Genomic DNA, 19,190 nt, shown 5'->3' on the forward strand with positions numbered 1-19,190 from the left:
TCTCTTCCCTTCCTACCTGAATTAATTACTGGCCTAACTCACCTGGCGTGTTCTTGAAATTCACTTCTGCAGCATAGCCAAGAACTTAGTTAGAATATGGTAACAATAGGATGCACTCATGCCAAATAAAAAAGGAACTTAGGCACTGATTGAATTCATTTCACAAAAATTAAATCAAAATGAATCATACCATTTTAAAGTAAAATGCATTGTGAAAGTGCTAGACTAAAATGTGAAGAAAATCTAAGGGCCCATAGGTTGGAAAAGAGTTTTTAGATATAGTAATCGAAGCATGATTCATGAGAGATTAAAATTTATAAGTCAGTTTTTATTTAAATGTAAAATATCTACTCTGTGAAAGACATTGATAAGGGGTTGTAAGAAAACATGCAGATTTGGAAAAATACTTACAAAACACATCTGATAAAAGATTTGTATACAAATGTAGAAATTAATATTAACCCCACAAAATAAGAAAGCATAAGCTGAATTTAAAAATCTGCAAAAGATATAAACAGAATTCTAACTTAGGAAGAAATTCAAAATACAAATACAAAATACAATATATAAAAAGAAATTCAACTTCACTGGCACCTAGGTATTATGACCAAATGCCAACTAGCAATGTCTCTGAAAAAGACCTTGGCCAAAAAGGGGAAATATTCAGTGCAGATGAAATTTTATGATTAAGAGGTTTTAAAGTGAGTTTGGTGGTCATTCCAGAGGTTATGCTTATGCTCATCTCAGCAGAATCTCACTATCTGTTACAGTAAACAGTGCCTCAAACAGTAGGGATCCTGATGGTTCTAGAGATATCTAGACACTGTAAATAGTGCAGGGAATCTCAGGAATTTGGCACCCTGTCAGTAGACCTTACTTTGGAATTTATGCTCCCCAGTGTAAAAGAGTTAGCCTTATTTGTAGATTCTCAACATGTGGCTCTTCTCTAAATGTTATTTACATAATGCCATGTGTTGGCACTATCCTTGTTAAATACATGAGCCAGAGCATTATGTTTTTGGTCTGTTCATGTGCCAGTTGAACCTTTAATCTAAGCAGAGTTTCAACACTTACTCTCCAGTTCATTGGACCTATGTAGAACAACTAATAAGGAGATGGTAATGGACAACACCTACCCAAGGAGCAAAGAATGTCTGCACCTCTAAGCAAGCTAGTTCCACCCATATATCCCAAGGGATCTAAGCCCCCTCTCAATTAGAAACAGTGGGCATCACCATCACAAAATCCTGAAGATTGGGGAATGAACAATGGACTAAAGTAGACATTATTTTTATATTATAGACTTACTATTCTAGCAATGGAAGAATGTTTATCATTGATATAAAGGCCATGGCCACCAGAGATTCTGAGAGGAGGGAGCAGGCAGAATAGGTGTTATATCAGGGCATTTTCAGGACATTGGGATTGTTCTGCATGACTTTGCAATGACGGATAAAGGCCATTATGTTTTATCATTACCTAAAATTGTGCAGGACAGGCTCTTAACTATAATATAAACTATAATTCATGGTTAGCAGCATTGTTTCTATATGCATTCATCAATTGTAGCAAATGTACTATACTAATGAAAGTTGTTGTTACTATGGGAAAGAGTGGGAGGGTTAAGGGGTGGGGCATATGGGTCCCCTCTATATTTTATGTAACATTTATGTAATCTAAACCTGTTTTAAAATTTTTAAAATTTAAATAAATAAATGAATAAATAAACTCATTAAAACTTTTAAAAATTAAACATCATCTGTCATTAGGGACTTGGAAGACTATGAACACAATAATATATGACCACATGTTTATTAGAAGAGATAAAAACCTAAAAACTGAGAATACCAATTGCTGTTGAGTATATGGAGCAATACATTTCTCATTCACTGCTAGTGAGAACACAAAATGGTTCATCCAGAAGACAGTTTCTTTTAAAACTAAACATTGTCTTACCATTCAATCCAGCAGTTTTGCTTTTAGGTATATATATATACACACCATATCATATATATATATATGATATGAAAATTAGAGTCCGCACAAAAGTCCACACATGAACGTTTACAGCAGCTATATTTTTAAACTCCAAATCTGAAAGCAAACAAAATGTTGGTCAACCACCACACCAGGGAACAGAGAGAGTCCACAACTGCAAGCAGAATTCCATCCATCAAACATGTGGGATCTAAGGCCCCTCTTGATTTAGAGGTGGAGTGGTCATCACCATCCCAAGATCCTCAAGATAGAGGAATAAAATAAGAATTAGAGTGGGCTTAGTGGTATTCTACTATAGACTTATTGTGACTCTAGCAATGGAAGAAATTGTGTCACTGTCATGGAGACAGTGACCACTGGAGTTGTTGAGTGCAGGGAGAGGGAAGAAGGGGGTGTGATGTGGTGGCTTTTTTGGTGACTTGGAGTTGTCCAGAAATATATCTCATGGACAGATGCAGGATATTATATATCCTACCATATCACACTGAATGGACTGGAAGAGAGTGTAAACTAACATGTAAACAATAATCTAAGCTTTGTAGCAATGATCCAAAATGTATTCATCAAATAAAAGGAATGGGCCACACTGATGAAAGGTTGTTAATGTGGGAGGATGGGGAATTTAGGGAGTGGGGTATATGGGAATGTCATATTTTAAAATGTAAAATTTAGTGTGATCTATGTATCTTAAAAAAAGAAGACCATAATAATTTTTGCTAAAGAAATCTCATAGCGAATTTATAAAAACAAACAAGAAAAATCTTTACATCTCAGTGAACATACTCTAATAATGACTGAAGTAATAAATGCACAGTTATGTCATTAAGGCAAATACAACAAATTTTACATGTCACAGGAATTGTATGCTTTTTAATATGTATCAATAAAGTTGATTTCTTTTTTAAAAAGAACTATTTTTAAAACCTCACCACACCATATAATTTTTGACTCCATATTTGTGTCCATGTCATCTCTTCTTCATGTACTTCTAGCCTTTTCTCCTTCTGAAATTACTCTAAATCCTCCTTCAAGCCTTATTGCAATTAAAATCTCCCTTGTGATGCCTTTACTAACCTCCCCAGGATGAGTCGGTAATTTCTGATCCACTTCACCAGAATTCCAGAGCCACATATATTGAATGACTAAAAGGAAAAAATTGAATAAACACAGGTAAACAGATAATTTCTACAAGTATAGAGAAAGAAGAATGAGTGAAACAAGGAAACAATGCTTCTGAGAGAGGGAAGACCCAAGAGTAAGAGATCAGAGGAAACAGATTGGGAAAAAAAAAATCTATTTTAGTTTATCTGCTATTTTCACTCAGGCTTTTTAATAAGACAGAACTTTGTGTTTTAAGTTTTCTCTGTGGTCATAATCTGCTGATTTCCTTAAAGCTTCTACCAATAAAAGGTGTCCATGGAGTCAAAAATATATTCCCCCAGTACCTGTGAAGATTCTGTAAGTCGCTCTGAAATTATCAAGTCAGGGTGTAAGTTCACCAATGCAGGTTCTTCCTTGACAGATGAATGAAGTTGGAAACTCTGTTCTCAAGAAGTGAAGTGAGATGGAATGAGTCATAAGGTCTGTAGAAGACAAATTGTGTTTTCTTTGATACAGTGAAGGAGAACCACATAGAGTATCTGAGCAATTAGGGATTCCATTCCCATGAACCACATTAATGAAGTATTCTTTTGTATCAATCTCCCTGAGATAATTATTTCTCTGGAGATAAGAAAGGAAAACACAATGCAAATTTGCACCAGTTTAGTCCCTGGTGACAGCTTTGGAGCTCCATGTTCATCTCTTATCCCTGTGGACACCTACCTCCCAGGAGGAGGTCACCCTTATTAAGGTGTGGGCTCTAGTCTTGTAAGGTTTCCCATACTGATTTCCCTCTTGTTGCTTCTGGAGTAAGATTCTGAATACACTAAACTATCTTATTTCCCAATTTTTCTCCTCTGGAGTTGGCTGTCATGAATGGAGACACCCACTCACAAGTGAATTTCCTCTTGTCTCACTGCTTCTCCTTTCTCCCCCATAATTAGCAATATCTGTTCAACCCACACAACCATCTGGTTTCTCAGTCATTCAACAATATTTATTCAGCAATACTGTATGGTAAATCCTAAAGTACATTCTGGGAATGAAGAGAAGACAAAGGTACTGTGTTTCCTAACAAACTGTTCACAGTTTTAAAAAGCCAAGAAATGAGCACTCACACAATCCTTAGAAGCCTGCCCCTGGTGCACCTTGTGCCAGATGTCCACCATCCAATACCCTAAAACAGTAACCCTTCCTTATTATATCATCAACAGTATTTTCTCAAGGATGGATATAAGACATTTAAAATTACACAAAAAATATATAGGGGCTGATAGGCTAAATATAAATCATAATGTAAAACATAAGATAACTAAACATATAGAAAATTGTATAGTCTAAAAAATAAACCACAATGTAAACACAAATGTTACCTTATTTGAAAGCTATTGTCTCATATCTGTACATCAGTTTTAGTAAATATGGTATGAATGTTAAAAGATTACTGCTGTGGAAGGGAAAAGATATTATGTTGGATATGTGGGATTACTGTATATTTTATATATGAATTACTGTGATCTAAAACTCTTGTGAAGATAAGCTTAATAATTAGAAAAAAGAAAAGGAAAAGATAGGATGTTGAATTTTTCCAAATTAATATGTACTGTATATCTAACCTTTAAACTCATCGCTATATTCCTTTTTACTATTAAGGGAACCTGGCAATATATTGGGCTTCACTTTTCAGGAAGTTTTGGATCACAGAGAGGTTCAACAATGGCAGGGGAGGAATACTGGTGTGGGATGTTATTGACAGGGGACACATGGTTGACAGGGAGTTCTACAGGGCATATATCCAAGGTACATAAAAATGTTTGGATATTTTCATAGTGAAAACAATTAAAAACAACTGAGGGAGTGCTGAGTTCCTAGCCAGGAAAGCTCTATCACAGTCCCTAAAGGAATAGCAACCATCCCCCAAGTGCAACCACAAAGACAAATAAGAATGAAGGTCCAACAATGAGCCCCTGATACTAATGACTATGCTTGTGAGCCTGTGCATCTGAAATAAGAACAAGGGCTAGAGCAGCAATGTGACTAAAAGTTACCTCCTGAGAGCCTCCGTGTTACGCAAATATGGCCAGTCTTGAAGCCAAACTCAGCATGTAAATTTGTTCCCTTCCCCCCAGCATGGGACATGAATCCCAGGGATAAGCCTCCCTGGTGCCGAGGGATTAATACCAAGTAGTAGCTGATGATGTAACTAGAAAATGACCTTGAATAAAAGGGTCAACTCAGACCAGCAGAATATTTCTGTCTACATATAATAAAGGGAGTTAAAAATGCTTTTTGACCTAAATCAAGGGGCAAATGGAAAGGGCAAATGAGTTTATATGGCTATGAGTCCAAAAAAGAGCTGGGAGTTTATCAGAGGGTTTGCCCTCATGCACAACTCAGCAGAGTCTTAGAGACAGATAAAGTAGATAGAACCCCAGGTATTTGTTCTTCTGAGGGCTACAGAGACCCACAGGTTTTATGGTCATGGCAGATGGAGTTCAGTGCCATGTCAGTTGGCCCTTCTTTGGAGTTTGTGTTTCTGTGTGATGGAGCTGGACTCAGATGTGATCACTTTTCACAAGTCTTTCCTGTTACTTTACCAGAATTGTAGTTGGTGATGGGGATTAATATATACCCAGGGGATCTGAATCTCTGGACTGACCATATGATAGCCAGGCCCTGAGCCTCAACAGACTTCAGCTCCTACACTGGTTTATTGGACTTACCCCACTCAGAGAACATGGAGTTGAAGAAGGTCAACCACCACACCATGGAGTCAAGAGTGCCTACAACTGAAAGCAGGAGAATTGCATCCAATATCCATGCGGAATCTAAGCCCCCTGTTGACATAGATGTGGAATGGACACAACCAATCCAAGGTCCACAAGATGTAGGAATAGAATATGGATTAGAGTGGACTTACTGATATTCTACTCATGAACTATTGTGATTAGTAATCGAAGAAAATGTGGCATTGGTGTGGAGAAATTGGCCATGGTGGCTGCTGGGTGTGGGGAATGGGATGAAGAGATGAGCTGTGGAGGCCTTTTTGGGGACTTGGAGTTGTCCTGGGTGGTGCTGCAGGGACAATTAGTGGACATTGTAGGTCCTCCCGTGGCCCACTGGATGGAACATGGGAACTGGATGGAGTATGGGCTATGATGTGGACCATTCACCCTGAGGTTCAGCGATGCTCAGAGATGTATTCACCAAATGCAATGAACGTGTCATGATGATGGAGGAGAATGTTGCTATGGGGGGAGTAGTGGGGTGAGGGGAGTAGGGGATATATGGGGACCTCATATTTTTTGAATGTAATATTAAAAAAATGAATAAAGACCAAAAAAGTGGAAATAAAATAAAGATGCAGAATCAGGATTATAGTGAAAAAAAAAGTGATTTCTCAACATTATAATTTCAACCACGCACACATCAATCCTGCGTGTTCACCTTTCCACACCGAACATACCCACAATTCCATGGACCAACTGACCCAGGGTGTTATATTCGTGAGTGTAGAGCAATACAATGAGCAAGAATTTTTGTACACCGATAATGGAGAGGATACTTAGATGTTCTCAAATAGAGGGGAGAGTATCTCTCAAGACCAAGGCTTGCTCCTAATGGGAGAGGATAGACCAGTTTGTCAAGCCCTCAGCATTGTTGCAAGTATCTATGAATCTTGTCCTTCAAGCAATGAAGCTTGGTTGCCAATGTGCGCCCCAAGGAGAGGGAGAGAGAGAGAAAATAGATGGAAGAGGGGGTAAATGGGGGTAAATGGAAGTGTTCTGTATGATCTTTCAATGATGGATACAGGCCATGATAAATTTCAACAAAAATTTATAAAAGCGTATGGTCTAAATTGTAAACCATATTGTGTACTACTGAGCATGGTTGGTAGCTATCCAATATTTGTACATCAGGTGTAGCAAATGTAACATCCACAAGTAAAAACATCATTGGTGAGGAAGAGGGATGATGTTGGGTATATGGGAGATACCTATATTCTGTGCATGATTTTACTGTGACCTTAAACTTTTTTGAAGATATAATGAAAAATAAAAAAGGCAAGACACTGAGGAAGAAATAAAAGAGATTGCCTTGCCACTATATATACAAGACAACACCTATTAGAGTGATAAAAGGCAAAACCTTAAAAAAAATTTATAAAAATTTTCATTTTTGTTTTCTTTATATGAGGTCCTCATATACCCCCTCTATATGACGTCTCCATATACCCCCCATACCCTCACCACACTCCTCCCCCCATAACAACAATCTCCTCCATCATCATGAGTCATTCATTGCATTTGATGAATACATCTCTGAGCACCACTGCACCTCATGGTCAGTGGTCCACACCATAGCGCACACTCCCACATTCCACCCAGTGGGCCATGGGAGGACATACAATGTCTGGTAACTGTCCCTGCAGCACCATCCAGGACAACTCCAAGCCCAAAAATCGCCCCCACATCTCATCTCCTCCCATTCCCTACCCCCAGAAGCCACCATGGCCACTTTCTCCACACTAATGTCATATTTTCTTCGATTACTAATCACAATAGTTCATGAATAGAATATCAGTAAGTCCACTCTAATCCATACTCTATTCCTCCATCCTGTGGACCTTAGAATGGTTGTGTCCACTCCACATATATATCAAGAGGGGGCTTAGAGTCCACATAGATGCCGGATGCACTTCTCCTGCTTTCAGTTGTAGGCTCTCTTGGCTTCCTGGTGTGGTGGTTGACCTTCTTGACCTTCATGTTAGCTGAGTGGGGTAAGTACAATAAACCAGAGTACAGGGGTTGCAAGTCTGTTGGGGCTCAGGACCTGGCTATCAGATCATCAGTCCAGAGATTCAGGTCCTCTGGGTATACACTAAACCCTAGCACCAACTACAGATCCAGTAAAAGCAACAGGAGAGGCTTGTGGACAAAGAACACATCTGAGGTCAGCTCCATCACACAGAAACACAAACTCCAAAGTAGGGCCATCTGACATGGCACTGAACTCCATCTTCCATTACCATAAAACCTGTGGGTCTCTGTAGCCCTCAGAAGAACCAATACCTGGGGTTGTATCTACTTTATCTGTCTCTGGGACTCTGCTGAGGTGTGCGTAAGGGCAACCGCTCTAATAAGCTCTCAGCTATTTTGGAGACTAAAAGCCATATAAACTCATTTGTCCTTTCCATTTTCCCCTTTTATTCAGGTCAAAAAACATTTAAACTCCTGGTATTCTATGTAGACTGAGATATTCTGCTGGTCTGAGTTGACCCTTTTATTCAAGGTCATTTTCTAGTTACATCATCAGCTGGTACTTGGTAGTAATCCCTCGGTGCCAGGAAGGCTCATCCCCAGGAGTCATTTCCCACGCTGGGGGGAAGACAACACATTTACGTGCTGAGTTTGGCTTTGAGACTGGCCACATTGTAGCAACACGGAGGCTCTCAGCAGGTAACTCTTAGGCACCCTGCAGCTCTAGGCCTTGTTTTTATTTCAGGTGCACAGGCTTAAGAGCATAGTTATTAGTTTCAAGGGCTCATTGTTGGACCTTCCTTCTTTTTTGGTCTTTGCCATTGCACTTCGGGGATTGTTACTGTTCGTTTCAGGATTGTGATAGAGCTCCCCTGGCTAGGAACTCAGCACTCCCTTAGTTGTTTTTAATTGTAAGCACTATGAAAATATCCAAACATTTTTATGTACCCTGGATATATGCCCTAGAAAACTCCCTCCCAAACGTGCATCACCTGTCCATAACATCCCACACCAGTATTCCTACCCTGCCATTGTTGAGCTTCTCTGTGATCCAAAACTTCTTCAAAAATGAAGTCCAATATATTGCCATGTCCATTAATAGTAAAAAGGAACATAGTGATGAGTGTAAAGGTTAGATATAGAATACATATTAATTTAGAAAAAATAACATACAAATAAATTGGGGAATCAAAAAATTAAAAAATTCAAAGCTTTGTTTTTGATGCTCTGTCTTCCATTACTGGAATAAATGTTGCCCTGTATGCACATTGGCAAGGCAACTTCTTCCGTCTTTTCCTCACTGTCTATGTCCTTTTTTTTCTTTTATTTCCTAATTATTAAGCTTACCTTCACAAAAGTTTTAGGGCACTGTAATTCACATATACAATATACAGTACTCTCACATATCCAACATTAAACTCTTTTCCCTTCCACAGCAATAATTTTTTTACATATTCATACTATATTTACTGAAACTGATGTACAGATATTGACACAATAGCTTTCAAACAAGGTAACATTTCTGTTTCCATTGTGGTTTATATTTTAGACTATACAATTTTCTAAATTTTTAGTTATCTTATGTTTTACATTATGATTTACATTTTAGCCTATCAGCCCCTATACATTTTTGGTGTAATTTAACATGTCTTATATCCATCCTTGCAAAACCTTGTGGAACACTTCTATTGCCCACACAGTTATATTGGTTCCATCTATTCAATACTTCTTTCCCCCTCCCATCAGGACCCACCGTGACAGCCAATCTTCACTGCTTGAAGGGCCATGTACAGAGATACTTGCAACAGTGTTGAGGGCTTGACATGGTCAAATGCCCTAATGCATTGGGTGCCACCATTTCTCTCAAGAGATACAATTTCCTCTAATTGAGAACATCAGTCCTCCCCAGGAAATGGTATAACTTTGCTCTCATTATATGGGTCTCTATCCAATTATATAACCCGCTATGGCAAAATGAGCACTCACACACTCCCTAGAAGCCTGTTCTGCATCAGATTATTACCTTTGAGCATTTAAATAGGTAACTTTCCTTATATTTTTGAAAAAGTTTTCTCAGCATTGTATTCTCAACCAAATACCTGAGAATCTCCTATGTTCCTATGTTCCCCCACCGTCCTCCTAATTTCTTGGGCAATATTAACCATCCTCCCATTGCTAGCCCCCCTCAAGTCCACAAAGCCCTACCCAAATTTAGCCCTATGTCCCATTTTACCCCTTCTTTGTGCAAATACCTTCAGCTTATATAGATTTCTCCCATGTAGGTGTCAGCTTACATCTTTCCTCTACCCCTCAATATTCTTTAAACCTATCATCCAGTCTCTAGCTCTCTGAGGCAGCTTGGTTTATTTATTTCATATCATTGAGATCATGTAGTATTTGTCCTTCAATGCTTGGGTTGTTTCACTCAGTATAAGGGTCTCAAGATTCATCCATGTTATCACTTGTGTTTGTAGTGTATTCATTCTTAAAGCTTAGTAGTATTCCATTGTATGGATATACCACATTTTATTTATTTATTTATCCATTCATCTGTTGGTGGGCATTTGGGTTGATTCCAACTTTTGGCAATAGTGAACAATGCTGCTATGAACATTGGTGTGCATATATCGGTTTGTGTCCTTGTTTTCAGTTCTACTGGGTATATACCCAGCAGTGGAATTGCTGGGTCATATGGTAAATCTATAGCTAGTTTTTTGAGAAACTGCCAAACTGTCCTCCAGCATGGCTGGATCCTTCTGCATTTCCACCAGCAATGGCTGAGTGTTCCCATTCCTCCACATCCTCTCCAGCACTTGTAGTCCTCTGTTTTTTTTTATTGACTTTGTAATAATATTACATTAAAAATATATATGTGAGGTCCCATTCAACCCCACCCCCCCACCCCACCTCTCCCCCTCCAACAACACTCGTTCCCATCATCATGACGCATCCATTGGATTTGGTAAGTACATCTTTGGGCACCTCTGCACCTCATAGACAATGGTCCACATCATGGCCCATACTCTCCTCTATTCCATCCAGTGGGCCCTGTGAGGATTTACAATGTCCGGTGATTACCTCTGAGTCCTCTGTGTTTTTGATAGCTGCCAGTCTCATGGGAGTAAGATGATATCTCATTGTAATTTTGATTTGCGTTTCCATAACATCTAGTGATTTTGAGTATTTTTCATATGCTTTTTAGCCATTTGTATTTTTTATTTGGAGAAGTGTCTGTTTAAGTCTTGCCACTTTTTAAGATGTGTAGGTTGTCTTTTTATTTTTTGAGATATAGAAGTTCTTTATATTTGAAGGATATTAGTCTCCTATCATATACATGGTTACCAAATATTTTTTCCCATTGTGTAGGCTCTCTTTTCATTTTCTTGACAAAGTCTTTTGAGGTTCAAAAGGCTCTAATTTTGAAGAAGTCTCATTTATCTATTTGTTCTTTTGCTGCTCGTGTTTTGGGTGTGAAATTCATGAAGTCATTTCCTATTACAAGGTCCTGTAGATGTTTCCCTACATTGCTTTCTAAGGTCCTTATAGTCTTGGCTCTTATATTTAGGTCTTTGATTCACCTTGAGTTGGTTTTTGTATAAGGTGTGAGTTGGCAATTCCCTTTCAGTGTGTTTGGTGGCCTTTGGAATATCATGTGTCTGTATCTATGAGGATCTATATCAGAATTTTCAAATTGGTTCCATTGACCAGTGTACCTCTCCTTGTGCCAATACCATGCTGTTTTCACTAGTGTACTATGTTTTGAAGTCAGGTAGTGTGATTCCTCCAATTTCATTTTTCTTTTTCAATATATCTTTGGATATTCGTGGCCTCTTTCATTTCCAAATAAATTTCATAGCTATTTTTTCTAGTTCCTTAAAGAATGCTGTGTTGATTTTTATTGGGATTGTATTGAATGTGTAGATCAGTTTTGGTAGGATAGACATCATACGAATATTTAGCCTTCCTATCCATATACGGGGAGTATTCTTCCTCTTGTTTAAGTTTTCTTTGGTTTCGTTGAATAGTGTTGTGTAGTTTTCTGTGTATAAATTTTTTACATCTTTAGTTAAATTTAATCCTAGGTATTTGATTTTTAAATTTACTATTGTAAATGGTATTTTTTTCTTGATTGCCTCCTCACATTTTTCATTATTGATGTACAGACATGCTACTGATTTTTGCACATTGATTTTATAACCTTCAACATTACTGAACTCATATATAAGTTTTAGAAGTTTCGTTGTAGACTTCTCAGGGTTTTCTATGTATAGGATCATATCATCTTCAAAGAGTAAATTTTGACTTCTTCCTTTCCAATTTGAATGCCTTTTATGTCTGATTCTTGCTTCAATGTTCACCCAAGTACTTCTAACAAATATTAAATAGAAGAGGTGATAATGGGTTCCTTCCTTGTCCCTGATTTTAGAGGGAAAGATTTTCAGATTTCAAAATTGTAAATGATGTTAACTGGGGGTTTTCATATATATCTTTTATTATGTTCAGAAAGTTTCCCTCTACTCCAATTTTTGCAGTGTTTTTATTAAGAAATAGTGCTGTATTTTGTCAAATGCTGTTTCTGCATCTATAGATATGATCATGTGATTTTTTTTCCTTCAATCGGTTTATGTGGTTTTTACATTAATGTATTTTCTTATGGTGACCAATCCTTGCACACCAGGAATGAATTCCACCTGGTCATGGAGTATAATTGATTTATGGTGCTGTTGAATATGATTAGTAAGTATTTTGTTGAGGATTTCCACATCTATGTTCATTAGAGAGATTGGTCTGTAATTTTCCTTTCCTGTGGTGTCTTTGTTTGGCTTTCATATTAGGGTAATTTTGGCATCATAGTATGAGTTATGCAATGTTCTTCTGTTTCAAATTTTTGGAAGAGTTTCAGCAAGATTCGTGTTAGTTCTTTATGGAAAGTTTGGTAGAATTCACCTGTGAAGCCATTTGGCCCAGGGCTCTTAGTTGGGAGGTTTTTAATGACTGATTCTATCTCTTTACTTGTAATTAGTTTGTTGAGATCATCAATTTCTTCTTTCATCAATATAGGCTGGTTATGTATTTCTAGAAATTTGTCCATTTCCTCTGAATTGTCATTTTTGTTGGAATATAGTTTTTCAAATTATCCTCTTATGATAGTCTTTATTTCTGTGGGGCCAGTGGTGATATCTCCTTTGTTATTTCTTATTTTGTGTATTTGCATCTTCTCTATTTTTTTCTTTGTTAGTCTAGCTAAGGGTTTGTCAATTTTATTGATCTTCTCAAAGAAGCATCTCTTGGTTTTGTTTATCTTTTCAAGTGTTTACTTATTTTCTATTTCACTTAGTTCAGCTCTTATCTTTGTTATTTCTTTCTTTCTTCTTCTGGCGGGGTTACTTTGTTTTTTTTTTCCTAATTCCTCCAAATGTGCAGTTAGTTCCTCAATTTTTCCTCTTTCTTCTTTTTTAATGTATGAATTTATGGTTCTAAGTTTCACTCTCAGTACTGCTTTGCTGCATCCCATAAGTTTTGGTATGTTGTGTTAGCATTTTCATTAGTTTCAAGGCAGTTATTAATTTCTTTTGAGATTTCCTCTTTGACCCACTGTATTTCTAAGAGTGTGCTGTTTAATTTCCATATCTTGGTGTGAAATCTGGGCCTATGGCCCTTGCAGATTTTCAGCTTGATAGTGGTTTATTAAAGTCCCCCACTATAATTGTAGAGACATCTATTCCTTCCCTTAGTTTCTCCAGTGTTTGCCTCAGATATTTGGAGGTACCCTTGTTAGGAGCATAAATGTTTATAACTGTTCTTTATTTTTGAATGATTATCCCTTTCACTAATATGTAGTGTCCATATTTGTCTCTCACAAATGTTTTGCATTTAAAGTCTGTTTTGTCTGATATTAACATAGTTACTCCTGCCCTTTTTTGGTTATTATTTGCTTGTAAGATTCTTTTCCAGCCATTCATTTTCAACCTCCTTGAATCCCTGGGTCTAAGATGTTTTCCATGTAGACAACATATAGATGGATCATACTTTCTTATCCAATTTTCCAGTCTGAGACTCTGGACAGGTGAGTTTAATTCATTGACATTCAGTGTTATCACTTTCAAGGAATTATTTATATTAGCAATTTTTTCTTTGGATTTGTGTTTGTTATATTTTGTTCATTTTTTTAGTCTTTTTAGTTGTTCTTACACTCTCCTCCAACTCTGTCTCTCCTGTTTTTTTCTTTCCTCCTATAGAATTTCCTTTAGTATTTCTTGAAGGGCAGGATTCTTGTTGGCATACTCTATTAATTTCTGTTTATCTGTGAGTATTTGAACTCTCTATCATATTTGATTGTTAGTTTAGCTGGAAAGAGTATTCTTTTTCGGAAAAATTTTTTTCATTTAGTATCTTGACTATGTCGTAAGACTGCCTTCTTGCCTCCATGGTTTCAGATTAGAAATCAGCACTCAATCTTATGAAGCCTCCTTTGTATGTGTGGTTTTTTTCTCTTGCTGCTTTTAGAATTTTCTCTTTGTCTTGAGCATTGGATAATTTGACAAGTATATGTCTTTGGGTAGGCCTGTTGGGATTTATGCTATTTAGGGTGCATTGTGCTTCCTGGATGTGGATGTTCATCTCCCTCACTAGGTGTGGGAAGTTTTTATCCATTATTTCCTCCAACACCCCTTCTGTTCCCTTTCCCTTCTCTTGTTTTTCTAGGATGCTTATAATGCATATGTTTTCATATTTTGCATTGTCATTCAGGTCCCAAAGTCCCTGTTGAATTTTTTCTCTCTTTTTATCTATCAATTCTACTAACTGTTTGATTTCAGATGTACTGTCTTCCACATCACTAGTTCCTCTCCCTCTTCAAATGTACTGTTATTTGCTGAGAGTGTATTTTTGATTTCTTGGATTATGCTGTTCCTTCCCATCATATCCATTGTCTTTTTTTTTTTTTGCATGATTGCAATTTCTCCTGCATGCTCTCCAAGTGTTTTCTTCATATTCTTATCTCTTACTTCACCTCATTAAATAGGCCCCTATTAAATGTTTTGAAAGGTTTAATTACTTGCTTGATGTTCTGCTCTTCTTCCTAATTTTAGTTTGTTCACTGGATTGGGTCATGTTTTCCTGATTATTGGTTTGGCTTATAGTTTCTTGTTGCTGTCTGGTCATCATTTTATCTTGCTGGCTTGATTAACTTCTTTGTCTAGTCTCAGGGATAACTAGTTGTTTTTGCGTGTGTGTTAAGTCTTCTCTTTGCCACTTCGTTCTTATTCTATTTCCTTGCTGTTGGCTAAGTTCACTTGAAGTAAAATATTAGGGCAAGTGAAAACAAAACAAGTAAGAAAAGAAAAAAGTAGAATAGTAGTATTGATAGTAAATGTTAGCAGAAGAACCATGTGAGATCTAGGAGAATGGGTATTAGACTCATGTAAACTGTGTAGAGTTAGAACAGTAAGAAAAATGGAGTATCTATAATGAGACAGTAAACTGAATATGGGGAGGAATATAGTATGAATTAAAAGACCAGTGTGGTCAGGAAAGTGGGAAAGAGAAAGGAAAAGACAATAATATGGAGAGCGAATAAAAGACAAAACCACACAAAGGTATTAGAAATGAAAATTGAGGGCTAAATTAAGAGCAGTGGAATGTAAGAGAAACATTAAATGATGGAGGATAAAAAGATGTAGAAGAAAGGAGTTAGCATTGGTAGTGAAAATCAGTACACACAGAAAAGAGGAAATCGAGGATGAGGAAACACAGCAAATGTGAATCACTTCCTGGAACACCTAATATAAAAAAAGAAGAGAAGGAAAAAAGGGGGGAAGGTGGAAAACGGGGTTGGAAATGCAAGCAAGAAAAACAGGAAGATGAAGAAAAAGAAGAAGAGGAGGAGGAGGAGGAGGAGGAAAGGGCTGTGGCGGTATAAAGAGGAAGGAAAAAATAAGAAAATAAACCAATAAAAATGACCAAAATTTCAAGCAAGGAATCCTTTCTGTATTTAAATAAAATGCTTAGGAGTCTGACCTTCCCCCTTTCTCCCTTTCTCACTTCCCTCTCTCCCAGGGCAGCAGGGAAGCTGTGTGAGGTGTCCAGTAGGAGATTCAAGTGGGTCCTTGGTGTACCAAATCACCAGAGAAAACAATGTGTCTTAATTTGCAAAGACAGAGTGCCCCCACCTCAGAAGGAACCCCAAATATGCTAATGGAAGTTTTCAAAACACATCTTACAGCTATCTCCCTTAGGTGTGCTACAGGAGGGGCAGTTGATTTTCTGACTCCACCTTCTTCCAGACCAAGTTTCCTAACCCAGCATTTTTAGGTAAATAGGGCTTTCTCGGCAGATTTGCCTCTCCTTTCTTCCCCAGCTTTCCCCAAGCCAGCTGGTATGCTCCTCCAAGTTCAAAAAAAAAGGGGGGGTCAGGACCTGAAAATGAACCCGCACTCATTTTGCCCCTCTGCACCTCCCACCCAAACCCTCCAACTCACAGAGTCAGTCCAAAACTGAATGGCTAGTGTATTCTTTTACTGCAGGGAGCTCTGGATTTGGGAGTGGGAAGTCTGGGATATTGTAGACTTAGGGTATGTAGGTCTGTGGAACGTCCGCTGTGGTGGCTTAGGGGACATGGATCTGGAGACCATGCTTCTGGGGAACACAGGGCCTAGGAATGCCACCACACTACTGACAGTCCAGGGAATGCCTAAGGGGGAAGAGTCCCACCTCTCCACAACTTCCGACCTCAGTGCTAGAAACCTACAATTCTACCTTAGCAAGCATGATTTCTGTCTCTCCAAATCAATGTCCAAACACCTCCTGCCTTGCAAGTTCCCAAAACAGCCCACTGCAGCAAGATTCCAACCCTACTCAGCTGCTCTTCTGAGGGCGCAATTATGAAGTGCATTCACTCAGATGCCATCTTGCCCCACCCATCAGCTATCATCTTTTAATATCTCCATTTGTTCACCCCAGCTTGTCCTTAAAGGGAAAGTACATCTGCCTCATTATCTAATAAAAGATGAAGAAATGCATATGCTAGCTGTTCTTTAATCCTCTCCTGGTTAGCCATGTATATCACTCTGGCTGCTTAGATACTCCCAACAGTGAACTCAGACACTTGTTCTTGCTGGATTTGGGAAGTATCAGGTCTCGATGCCAGGTTACCTAAGTTTGTTTTTGCATTACTTTTTTCCTCTGGGTAGTAATGCTAGGAAGCATTTCTACCAACTGCAAGGCACAAGGCAGAAAGTACAGTGAAGAGAATGCAGCACATATGCAGAGTATGTTGGAAAACCCAGTAACCCCCATGCTCACTGACTCCAGGAACTCAGATTGGGTGAAAGCAGCTTCAATTGAGTCTCTACAGACCCTTCACACACCTTCCATCCTGTGCAAGACACCTGGTCATTCTGGGAGCGGTGTGAAGATAAGTCAGCCTGGTTGTTGTCCACAGCCACCTGTTAAGGCCAACAAGGCAATCCTTAGTATTGTCTTAAAGTTCTTGAGAATTCCAGGGGTGCCATACTAAAGGAACTTGTCCCACGGCTGCTGGAAATCCTGGTGTGCCTGTGCTCCAAGTCACTTTACAGGACGGGGAGGACAGAAAACCTCCCAGCATGGGATCAGGACTCCTGCTCCCACACCACGGCTAGCCAGAACCAGCCCACCATACCCGAGCTTCCTCCCAGAGCTGCCTTCAAGCTTGTCCACTTCTGGGATGGTCACAGGGTGCCCTGGTTCACTGTGGCCTTCACTTCTGTGGAAAGCATCACCTCCAGTATGGCTCCTACACTCGTAGGTTAACAAGAAGCCCAAACAATGGCCAGTGATAAAGTTTTCAGTGTTTGGTACTGTGAAAGTTGGATAGCTCTTTAGGTTAAAAATAAACTTGTATCTTCCCACTTCATTGTAGACAAAAGAAAATTCTGGATGGATTTTAAAAGGTGAAAAACAGCTCTAAGGGTCTTCTAATCATCAAAGCAATGGGGAGAAATCACACAAAAAATCAACCACTTTGACTATATGTATTAGTCAACTAAAGGTGTACTGATGCAAAGTACCAGAAATCTGTTGTTATTTACAAAGAGGGTTTATTTTGGGTAGAAGCTTACAGTCACACGATCATAAAGTGTAAGTTACTTCCCTTACCAAAGTCTGTTGCCACATGTTGGAGCAAGATGGCTGCTGGTCTCTGTGAGGATTCAGGCTTCTTCTTCACACTCCTTGGTCCCAGCTTCTTCTGGTCTCAGATGTAGACTGGCATAAGGCTTGTCTCTCTGTCTGGCACTTGTTACTTTATGGGCTTGGCTTCTCTGGTCTCTCCACAAGGTCAGCTGTAGACCCTCAGGTTATCTCTCTACCCAGGCCTCTGCCATGTCTAAGGAGCCATCTCTATTTCTCTGTGTTCTTCTCCTGTGTGTTTACTTCCCCAAGTTCCAGCATCAAAACTACAACTACTTCCTTTGCCATGTCTTTTTCTTGCTGAGTCCCTGCCCACCAAGGGGGTGAAGACTCAATGTCCTACTGACATGGGCCATTCAAACCCCTGATCATAATTTAATACGTAAAAATGAAACCTATGAAGTTAATACAATCTATCATGCCCAGAGGAACAGACCAGTTTACAAACATAATCCAATATCTATGTTTGGAATTCATAAACAATATCAAATGGCTACACTATATAAAAATTAAAGATATTTGAATTAAATCAAATAAAATCCAACAGTTTAAAAAACGTAATGCACCATGGAGAGATCACATTATCTTTAACATACATAACGTAGGATGATGATTGGCCGAGAGTCGCCTCTAGCAAGCAGTGTTATGTCCTCTAGAAGGAAACTTTGTAGGTAAGCCCCTAGACCAGAAGGCCCTTCAGGAACCCAAGGAAGCCCAAGCACCCCACCCACACTCCTGGGATGATGGAAGGTCAATTCTCCAAAGAAGGAATTTGGTCTCCTGTCAGGCAAAGTTCTGGAATCCAGAGGTTCAGAGTTACTGCCCAGCCCATTTGAGGCCAGCTGGCAAGAAAGAAAGATAACATGCTCTCCATCACTCACACCACTTCCATATGCCCAGTAAATTAAGGACTTAGAAGGGAGCTGGGCTCCTGGTCATTCTGTGGCTTAAGTCACTCCTGGCCAGCCCACCCGTGGAACACATATGTGGCTGGAGAACACATAGACCAGGCCTCCAGACACCTGGTGGAGAGGTGGGAGGCACCTTCCTCTCTCACACCTGAAAGCCTGGTGGCAAAGTGGATAGGGCAGTAGGTCAGCCAGCTGGGGGCAGCACTAACAGCAGGGGAACAGGGAAAGGGAAGATCCTCATGGAAGAGGC

The sequence above is a fragment of the Dasypus novemcinctus genome, unplaced genomic scaffold (assembly GCF_030445035.2).
Source record: "Dasypus novemcinctus isolate mDasNov1 unplaced genomic scaffold, mDasNov1.1.hap2 scaffold_161, whole genome shotgun sequence".
NCBI classification, from domain to species: Eukaryota; Metazoa; Chordata; class Mammalia; order Cingulata; family Dasypodidae; genus Dasypus; species Dasypus novemcinctus.